The 10,640-nt window shown below is 49.1% G+C and overlaps 1 pseudogene; it reads right to left on the bottom strand.

Moving 5' to 3' along the window:
* Positions 1 to 232: 232 nt before the first annotated feature.
* LOC135445112 (interferon-induced very large GTPase 1-like) lies at positions 233 to 7,533 on the bottom strand (annotated as a pseudogene).
* Between the last annotated feature and the right edge of the window lie 3,107 nt (positions 7,534 to 10,640).

The raw sequence follows: 10,640 nt of genomic DNA, 5'->3' as shown, positions 1-10,640 counted from the left end.
GCTTTAAGAAGATCAGGCAAGAAGGCAAGAGAATTCTGGTTTTTCATGAAGTGAGGCGTTGCTGAGCGATGGCTACAGTAATATTATTTCACCAAATTTGGGAAAAGTTAGATGCCGTTATCTGAACAAGGTTTGAGAGTGTCATCATTGTAACTGCATTTTGTTGAGAGCCTGGTACAAAATTCTCCTAAAGTGCAAAGCTGTTATGGTTCTTCCTCCCCAAGGATGGGGCCTAACGCTTCTCCAGCTCAGAGAGTGCTTCCTGCTTGGTAATTCTCTGCCATGCCTCAGGGATTTCTCCTCTACCCTGAAATTTCCCACTGTACACAACTTCCAGCTGTGTCCTGAAGTGAGACACAAACCATTTCCAGTATGCCTGCATGGATGAGTCAGGAAGAATTTTCCAAGTCGAATAAGGGGGTCCTGCATCACGATATCTCTTGTATGGGATCCATTTACTGCCAGGAACTCTAAATAAGCAATCACTTGCAACATCGCTGGAACAAATATCAATGACCAGCTGGTCTCTCCCATGCCACTTGTGTCCCTTCAAAGCTTGTGGGCGATGGAAGACCACCTGATGGTCTCCATCGTGATTCTGCATGGTGTTTGTGCAGACAGCCCCACAAAAGGGACACTGTGCCCAGCATCCCGAAAAATGCTCTGCCAGGATGGTGTGAGGCTGCCTTGGAAATGAGCTCAATTCAGCTCCAGCCAATTCTTTCATGAGCCTTTCCCTCAGGTCATCCAGAGCTTCTGCCATGGCACTGCTCAGGAACTCAATGTCTGTGACCTCCTGGTGCTCAATGCCTTTCAGGTCACTTCTGGGCAAGTTGATCACCTCTGATAGTTCCCTGCAAAATTCATCCAGCCAGAGAGAGACTTTGTCTTGTCTGTCTTTTCTGTCTTTGACAATTTGGGTTGATGAAGAAACAGCTGACAGGATGTTTCGATAGGGATGATCAAGGGAAGAATCTAGAAATATCCTCAGCCTCCTCCTCCCATCTAAACAGTGACTCCTAACTCGTGTCTCGATGTAACTCTCAATATACTTTTGTGGAGAGCTAAGGTACTGCTTGAAATACTCAAAATTTTCCTGTTCTGCCAGGAATCTCAGGATGCAAACTTCCAGATTGGCTCTGCTGCCCCTGAAATCTGGGGATTTCTGCATGTCCTCAGCGATGGCTTTAGCTGTCCTTTCATAGACTGCTTGACGAAGAGCTGGGTAAATCTTGTCACAAAGGGAGGCAGCAAAAGTTGTGACAGAAGCGGCTCCTTGGCAGGAAATCTGGAAACATTGGAAGAAATCTTCTCTCTTGCTGCTCAGGTACACAACTGGGTCATTTGCCATTTGGAATGCTTCGTGCATGGCTTTAAACCTTTCTGCTGCCATTCTGCACAGATACAGAGACAAATCTATGTGGTACTCTCTGGTAAAAATATATTTTGCATCACTGGGGACAGAGTTCACACCTTTCTGTACTTCATTGAGTATTTCATGAATAAAATTTTGACTGTAATCGCATTTCTCCTCTTCCTTCTTAGCAATGTTGGTCTTCACACATGCAATGATGGTGTCCGTGATGTGCTGAAAGTTGATAACACCTGCATTGGGAATGCTCCTGGGATCTGGGATATAGCCTGAATGCCTTGTCTTCATTATGTGTTTCTCTATGTCAAAAGAAAATCCTCTGCCTCTTGGAAGTAACTTAAGTCGTGCAGGAAAACCTGGCTCCTTAAAATGCTCTACAAGGACATCATCAATTTGTGCATCGATATCTACCTCTTCTGGAGGAGGAGCACGACGGGACACCTCGGCAATCCACTCATTCCAGACATGAGTAAAGTTTTTCTCCAGTTCTCTCTCATTGAAGCTCTTCCCTTTCAGACTCACAGCCAGCTCCCGACTCTTTGTCAGGAGCTTGTCTTCATATTCCAACTTTCTTGCATCCAGTTTCCTCTGCTCCTTCTGTAGCTCAATAAGATTCTCACATTTCTTTTTTGTTTCAAGAAGAAGTGTCTCTTTGAGTTCTTTCAGCTTCAGCTGTGTGCTTGATTTCCACTGGACAAGTGCTTCATGGTCTTTGTCTTCCCTGAAATACTTTTCCAATTCTTTATCAATGGCAACACTTGTCTTTTGCACCAGCCCTTCAAGGTGTTTTATGGTGACATTCTGCAAGTCCCCATTCCGAATTTTGTTGTCCAGTCTCATCTGTACATCTAAGATGTGACTCCTCAGCCTCCAGGTCCACTGACTAAAGGCACTTTCCAGTCTCCTGTACACAGCAATCTCCAGGGAATTCTTGAAGCTGAACACAAAGTTTTCATTCAGCAAAGCATTCCAGAGGTCACCAATACGATTTTTCAGGCTTGAGAACGTCAAAATGCTGCGCTGAGATTGCTTCTTGGCCTCCTGAAGGATTTTGCTCTTGAGTTGCTGCACATTCTGGCTGTAGTTGGGGTTGGGTGGTGCCATTGGGGGGTTTCCTTCCCACAGGTGAGCAAAGTAGTGAATGTGGGTGTTCACATCAAAACCAATGACATCGCTGAAGGAGGAGACATCACAGAATTCCTGCTGAGCGGCTACCACAGTCATTTCATCCAGCTTTTCCTGCAAACGCCTTCGTCCTTCCATGTTCTGCTCCTTGGCAGTTGCTTCTCCCACGTTTTGGTGGACAAAGAGGCAGCTTGGGGAAAGATTGACTTTCTTCATCCTCAGGAAAGCCTGCACAGCGATCTGGAGAACATCTTGCATTTCTGATGGATTTTCTCCAAAGATATTGATCACAGTCATGTTGCCAACACCAATGACAAAGGTAGCCAGCTCATTGTCATGGTTCAGGGACTGTTTATTGGCCATCTCAGTGGAACGAAGTCCCTCTGTGTCAACCACCAGCACAAAATCAAAGCCCAAGTCTTGCTGCAGCTCCTCGCCCACTGGGATGAGCTGCATGAAGGCTCCGCGGGTGCATCTCCCTGCGCTGACGTTGAACTGCAGACCAAACATGGCATTCAGCAGGGTGGACTTGCCTGTGCTCTGGATGCCGAGCACGGAGAGCACAAACACTCGTTTGTCCCCCAGCCTCTCAATTAAGCTGTCAAAGATTGCTCCCACCCAGCACAAGGGCAGGTAAGAAGCGTCCCCATCCATCAGCTCCACGGGGTACCCTGAAACCATCAGCTCTGCTGCAATTTTTGGCAGTTTGACAAAATTGTCTTTCTTGGAGTTCATCAATTGCAGAGCTTCATAAATCTGCCCTACCTCTCTCAGAAGGTGCTCCAGGCCAATGGATGAATCGTTGATTTCATTAGAGAGGGCGTCCAAGCGACTCAGCAACTCATAATTGCCACTGGGTTTTTTCATGCTTTTCTTTCTTGACAGGTTTTCAGACCATAACTCATGATAGTCTCTTCTCAGTTCTTCAAGGTGACCACAAGACAGCTCATGCATAAAGACCTTCATCCAGTGCAGGAAGTATTTCTTGGTATCTGCTGGCTGGGCCTGGAGAAAGCCAAGGAATGATTTCATCAGTGGGTTGAGAGGGAAAGCTTGCTCCAGTTGCTTCCTTCTTATTGCTTTCTTCTCATATTCAATTTGGCTGCGATGATGCTCAATGTTCCTGTTCCCCTTCTCCTGCAAGCGAGTGAGTTCTTTGTCCTTTTGGCACCACTGGTACCACAGTTTTCCTTGAAGTGGCAGCAGCCGGGATTTGATCTCAGACAGCTTCTCTTTCTTCAGAAGCTCCACCAGCTCCTTTGCCTTTGCTTTGGCTGTCACACACGCGGGTTGATCTGCATCCACTATGAATCCGTGCTGGCGAGCTTTGTCCACGCAGGCCTCCAGACTGCAACGTGTATTAGAACCCTCCAGGAGATTCCCAATTGTCTTGGTCAGCTGGTCCACCAGTTCTGCTTCATTTCTGTTCTTGATCCCTATTTTTAAGGTTTTGCTGGCTTGTCCAGCTGGAACCTTTTCTTTTTCTGTGAGAAGACAAACCAAAGGCCTTTGTGACTGCCACAGGTCCTGCAGAAGCTTTTTCCCCCTGTTGTCCATGTGCTCCCAATCGGACACAAGAACCACATTGACAGCAGATATCTCCTGCAGGAACTGCAGCTGTGCTCCGTGATCCCTGGCATCTCCATGCAGGTTACAGAAAGCCACGCAGCGCTCAAAGGTGTCATCGGGGCTTCCTCGAGGGCAGTACCAGGCAATCTCCACCAGCCCTTCCATCAGCAAACGCTCTCTGGTGCTGCCTCTGCAGTGGCGGTGGAAGAAAGTGTCGTGTTTGCGTTTGCTGAGCAGAGCGTTCAGGAGCTGGGACTTGGAAGATGAGGCCGAGCTGCCAATGCGGATGAAGGACACAAAGGGTGTCTGTGCCTGAAAGATGAGTTTGTTATTGTAACTCTTTGTTTGGGCCTGCTTTCCTGACTTGTCCACCTCTTTCCAGCTCCTTTTGATTTGGCTGAGGGCGTAGAGCGGGAACTCAATGCATGAAGTGCTCGGGTTGGGCACCAGCAGAGGCAGCGCCAGTTGGCAGAATGCCAGCTTGGTTGCCAGGGTCTGTCTCAGGAAGTCATCAGCACAATGGAAAATGGCCATCTGCAGGTCCATGGGGTGCACATGGCAGTCCATACTTGCATGTTCAGGGGCTGCTTCCATCAGCTTATCAAGAAAGATTTCAAAGGCATCTGATTCTTGGGCCTCTTGCTCTGTGTTTTGTGGCATGGGTGCAAGCCAGGGGTTGCTGTCATCCCAGCAAGTCAGGTACCTCACCTGGTAATCCACAGTTAACAGCTTTTGCAAGAAGTATAATGGCAGTTCCTTGTCCTGGCTGGGCTGGCTGTCCTGCAGAGATGTCTTGCAGATGGTGCGGAAATCTCCCATCCCCATTTTCCTTGGATAGTGACTTTCCAGTCCAAGGCGCTTGAGCAGCTGGAGGAACTCCTGGTTGGCAGTGGCTTGCTTTGTTTTGGATTCACTGCTGTCTGACCTGGATTGAGACTGACTGAAGGCCTCAGTTCTTGGAAAAGTGTCTTCCAGGTCACTGAGTATGTTCTGCATCCTCTCATCCCATTTGTCATCCAAGCAACCACTGATCAAGGAGCTCAAGTCCTGTTCCAGCCTCTCCCAGTGTTCGTCTCCACTGTGCCTTTGGAGGAGATTCTTTATCCGTGTGGACCACAAGCCTTTCATGTGATCTTCCATGAAAACCAAACGCTCCCTCTTCTGCTCAGGGGACAGCTTTTGACTTTCAGGTGTCACAGTCAGACCCGTCATCAGGAGGGAGGCCTCAGCTCTGTTGGCATCTTGCTCCTTCAGGTTCACGTACTCCACATGTGCCGCTGCCATTTCGTTGGCCATGTACTGAATTTCTGGGTGTCCAAGGAGGTGCTGAAAAGTGCTGCTTTCCACCTGGTACCCTGTGCTGGTCACAATCAAGAGCACCAACAGCTCCAGGTCCTTCTGAGCCTGTTCCTGGAGAGACTGGAGTAAGGAATAAATGGCCAGGCTGCTGGTCAGGGTGGCTTCTCTCTTTGCTTCATGAACTGCAGAAGCAGAGCTTCCTGGTGCGTAGGTGACAGCATGGATGTGCTCCTGCATTTGCTGCAGTGTTTTGATGAGCTCTTGAAGCTCAGAGACTTTGGGGGATCTGGGAAGCGGGTGTTCAGTCTGGAAGATCCATTGCATAATGAAGGAAGTCTCGGGGAAGTCCTTGACAGAGTAGATATGAGGATTCAGGAGGCTCCTCAACATTGCCTTGATAGAGGTTATATTTTCTGGTGGTGACTCCTGGCAGCTCCGCACGGTGTTCACCAGGAAGTCCTGCAGGCTTTGTCCGACAGGCACACATTGATCCACACACTGGGGTTCCTAGTTTTTGCACTCAGATAATCTTTTAACCCCATCAGCATGAGCAGGTTCCTTTCATCTGCTTTTGTCACTTCCCAGGCCTTCACAGTCCCCATGAAATCTCTGGCCTCTTGCACTGCACTGCCCAGTTCCTCTCCAAAAACGGTGCCAATGCTCTGATTTGTCAGCACTTTGTACCCAGCCCTGAGGGCTCTGCTCATCTGACCAACAGACTTAAAATCCCCACAGTGATTGCACAGGATGATGTCCCACACTGGGATCAGCTGAAAGCCACGGTCAATAACACACCACGTTGTGTTATCTGACACAAGCCCCGTTTTCCACCGAGGAAGGGAAGCTGTGTCTGCTAGGCCCCCCGTCTTGACGATGGAGACTTGAATCCCTGTACGGGAACGCTCTCTGGCTCTTCCCAAGACAGAAGCCTGTGAGCTGGATTTGGAAACATTCAGGTTCCCTTCTACACTGGCCCCAAAATCAACCCAGCTGGCCCCAACAATGCTGTTCAGTTCTTTAGACATTTCTTGTTTCACCTCTTTCTGCTGCTCGGCTCGGAATCCTTCTGCAGACGCCTTCCACCAGAATATCCCCCCAAAGTGGAGGGGACCCTGGTTTATGTGGGACCCAAACCTGCTGAAGAAGCTCTCACATATATTCACCAAGGTGGAGTTGTCTTCTTCCTGACTGAAACTCAAAAGCTGCTCCATTTCTTGCAGCTCCCGCAGAGCTGCATTTGAGAGGCGAAGCTGATGCCTTTGGAAGTAGCAGGAGGCCAGAGGGATGTACTGGTACTTGGTGATGCAAAAGTAGCTCTGCTCAGAGCGGGATTGATGGGTGTCCTGTGATTGCAAGGAGCTGCTGTGATCTACACTCCCTCCCAGATTAATCCCCCAGAATGAGGATTTGGCAGAAACGCTCAGGCTGAAGCCCAGCTGCTGCATGGACTTGGTGAAAGTGGATTCTGCTGCAGAGGAGGAGAACTCCTTCCTCTCAAGCAGCGATCTTTGCACTGGACCGGCGAGCTGGAACCCCTCCGGAACCCTGAGGAGCTGCTCTCGCTTTGCCAGCACATCTTCAGGTCTGCTGGTTCTGTAGATGCCCTGCAGGGCCAGTCCCCCCGATGCCCGCCTCAGCACCTCCGTGTCAGGGATGTTCTTCCCACTGCCTGCTGACAGCTCCTGCTGCTCCAGCTGCTTCTGGATGCTCTCCAGCACATCTGCCAAGGGTTTCTTTGGCAGTGGCCAGAACTCTTTGGGAATCTCCATGGCTTGCCACAGAGTCTCTGCTTTCTCCCTCAGAGCATCCTGGCTGTGACTGTGGTTTTTGAGCATTTCTGTCAGATCCTTCAGAGCTTGTTTGGCAACTTCTTGTCTTTGTTTTGTCTTCTGCAAGTGCTCCTTCTGCACCTCTTTAGCGGTTGTATAGTCATCTGTTATTTTCAGGAGTTTCTGAAGTGCCTTTTTCTCCCAGGGATGCCGTACCTCACACTCTAACCTGAGGTAATCTTTATATTCCAGATGCTGCAGGGCTTCTCTGCACTTGATTCCCAGGATCTGTGAAGCTTTGGGCAGCCAGTAACCAGCATCCAGTCCTTCCTTCTGTAATGCCTCTGCCAGGGCCTGTGTCATTGCATCCCCCTCCTGTGTGTGCTCCTGTGAAGCCATGACTGTGGAGGAAGAACAGAGACTTTCCCTTGAAATGGAGGTTTTAGGTGTTTGATTAAGTTAGCAAGATGAATTAAGCATTTAAATTTTAGCTTGTGGAATTTTAACCTTTAACTTAAGAAAATCTGCCATGGTACAAAGGGCAGAGAAAATGCAAATTTCTGAAGGTTCTTGTGATAGAGAACAATTTTAGGAGTGTTGAAGATTGCAATGCAAGATGTTTTCCATTACCATCTGTATGGTAGATTATTTTTTGTCAAGTGGGCAGCTTGCTTTATCTCTCTCTTTGAGTGACCACAATCACTCCTCCCTCTGGAGGGGACATCTGCTGATAACAGACTATTGAATTTCACTGCATGACTGATAAGAACTACAGCAACCCATTGGGAGATGTGAGCCCAGAGGGAGGAGCCAAGCATTGCTTCCCAGATATCAACCAGAGGTTTTTGAAACACCAGCACAGCTTTCTCCACGGGATTCCCCAGAGAAACAGTAGCTGTCTCTTCTTCCACTGGATCTTCGGAGGAAGAATACATCCTTCTCTACACGACCCCCTTGCTCCAACGGAACCACACCTGACACTTCAGGAGGGCTGCAGCCACATTTCCATTTGGACTGCTACCAACACCCCAGAGAGTGTCAGGTTGGGTTCTGACTCTGTCAGTGTTGTTTTAGTGTACTGCCTTGTTTATTTTATCCCTTTATTTTTTTCTTCCCTATTAAAGAACTGTTATTTCCTGCCCCCATATTTTTGCCTGAGAGCCCCGTTAATTTAAAATTTTTAGCAATTCGGAGGGCTGGGGAGGGTTTACATTCTCCATTTCAGGGGATGCTCCTGCCTTCCTTAGCAGACTCCTGTCTTTGCAAACCAAGACAAGGGGAAGACCGAGAAATGCAAGAATCCTAGATAAAAGAGCTCCTCTGTCTCCCAACTGATCAGAATCAATAGATGTACTCGGATAAGCACCAAGGGACCAAAGGACATGTGCAAAGGAGGAAAGTTCAAAAGCTCAATCATGAGGAAGACCACAACCTTCAGCCTCAGAGACTACCAAAACAACCCTGTGCAACCACCATTGTGAAAAACACATGCTCAGAATTGTGTGGACCTAATTACCATGGGAGGCGAGGACAGGCAGGGCCAGGGGTGAATATGTATGGAAAGGTTGTGTAATGTATTGCATATGGAACACATTGTGAATAAAATTGTAGCTCAGACCAGCTTGGGGCACAAGTTTTCACAATAGATATCTCACTTGTGCCAGGCACTGACAATACATACCCACATCATAACTACATGAGGTTGTGGAGTCTATTTATTCCGTGTATTGTTTCACCCCAAGGTGAAGGTGCTGTCAGGGGCTCCTGGCAGAGGCTCTGCAGCAGCTGTGGCTCTGGGACTTGCTCCCACCTGGCTGCTGGAGCCAGGCCTGGGATGGCACAAGAGCCAGGGTCTCCTTCCCAGCACCCTGGATGTGCCTGTTGCTTTCCTGTTTGCAGGATCAACCCTGAAGCTGAGTGTGTATCCCAGAGACACAAACACAGACACAGAGACCCACTCACAGACACACACAGAGACTCACTCAGCCACACAACCTGCCCTGGACAAGGTGCTGCCTTCACCATCACCCACATCCTCCCAGCAGAACTCCTCCATCCACAAGTGCAGACAGCCAGGGCCATTCCTGGCTCCCTGGAGCACTGGCACAGCCCCTCTGCCCATCCAACAGCCCTGCCTGCATCCTGCACCCTCTGCCCAGCCCACGGCTGCCCTGCTCGCTGCCTGGCCCAGCCTGCTGCTCCCAGCACCCGGAGGCAGCGCTCACACACTGCCCCCATGGCACCCCACACTCCCCAGACACACTCCCCCCATGCCCCCCACGGGCTCTGAGCTGTGCTCCTGCTCCAGCTGCCAGCGCAGCCCCTCCCTCGCCCCTCTCTGGCCTCTTCCCAGGAGCTGCTTCCTGGCACCCTCAGGGGCCCACCCCAGTGCAGGGGGAAAATCCACCTTGTCCCTGCCCACAGCTGTGCCTGGGACATCCTGGTGGCCCTTCAGGAGAGACTGGAGACTTTGGGAGCCAACTCAGAGAGGTGCCCTCTGTGATCTGCTGCTCATTAGCACAGAGGGTCTCATCAGGCAGGTGCCCATTGGTGGCAGTCTTGGCTTCAGCCACCACAGAGCCATCAAATTAAAATCTCTGGTGACAGGAGGAAAAGTGCCAGCAAACCTTCAACCCTGCCCTTGAGGGGAGCAGACTTCAGGCTTCTAAGGGGACAGTTACACAGGACCCCTGGAAGACTGTCCTGAAGTTGCTGGGGTTCATCAGCACTGGTCTCTTTTGTTTGAAAAAACCCTGAAGGATGAGACAGTCATGGGTCACAACCAGCACAGGCTCATGAGGGGGAAGTCCCTCTTGTCACACTGAATTTCTTTTTGTTATAGATGAGTAATGAGATGGTTGGCTCTCAGAATTAAGGGATGAACGTTATGTGTATATTAAGAGAAGTTTTGTAGATGTATATGTCTAGTTATTGTTGTGTTACTGTAATATGTCCTGTCGCACTGCCACCCCCCATGTGGTATCACAGGATGGCCTTGGTAGTTGGGGCATTTGGGGAGGATTGGCTTGTTCCTATAGTAACACCTGACCTCCAGTCAAGATGGAAGAAAATTATCTCTACCACTAGACAGCAAGGAAGGAGTTGACTGACAAGACTCTAGGAGGGGCTAGAGATATAGAAGGGAGAGCGTCCATTTTGAAGAGGAGCACATGGCTGGTAGTCATGGGGGCTCCCAGTGTTGAAAACCTTTTCCTTATTCATCCTTTGTTGTAATTTTTATTAAGGTTTAATAAACCTTTGACATTTTAAAAGTAAGCAGTTGTTTCTCACAATGGTCTCTTATCTGGAATAAAAACTTCATCTCTGTGGCTGTAGGAGATTTCAAAATAGAAGTGCACCCTGCCACAGTTTTGGCAGCTTGGTTAAGATCTATTGTGACCACTGGTGAATGCAGGTATCCCCCCGGGAGAGCAGAAGACTAAATAACGGAAAAGAAGGAGAGGATAAAAAAAGCTGACAAAAATTGTGAGTATTTGCATGTGTGT

This window comes from Zonotrichia leucophrys, chromosome 3 (assembly GCF_028769735.1).
Source record: "Zonotrichia leucophrys gambelii isolate GWCS_2022_RI chromosome 3, RI_Zleu_2.0, whole genome shotgun sequence".
NCBI classification, from domain to species: Eukaryota; Metazoa; Chordata; class Aves; order Passeriformes; family Passerellidae; genus Zonotrichia; species Zonotrichia leucophrys.
This window is presented reverse-complemented; position numbering and strand designations above follow the sequence as displayed.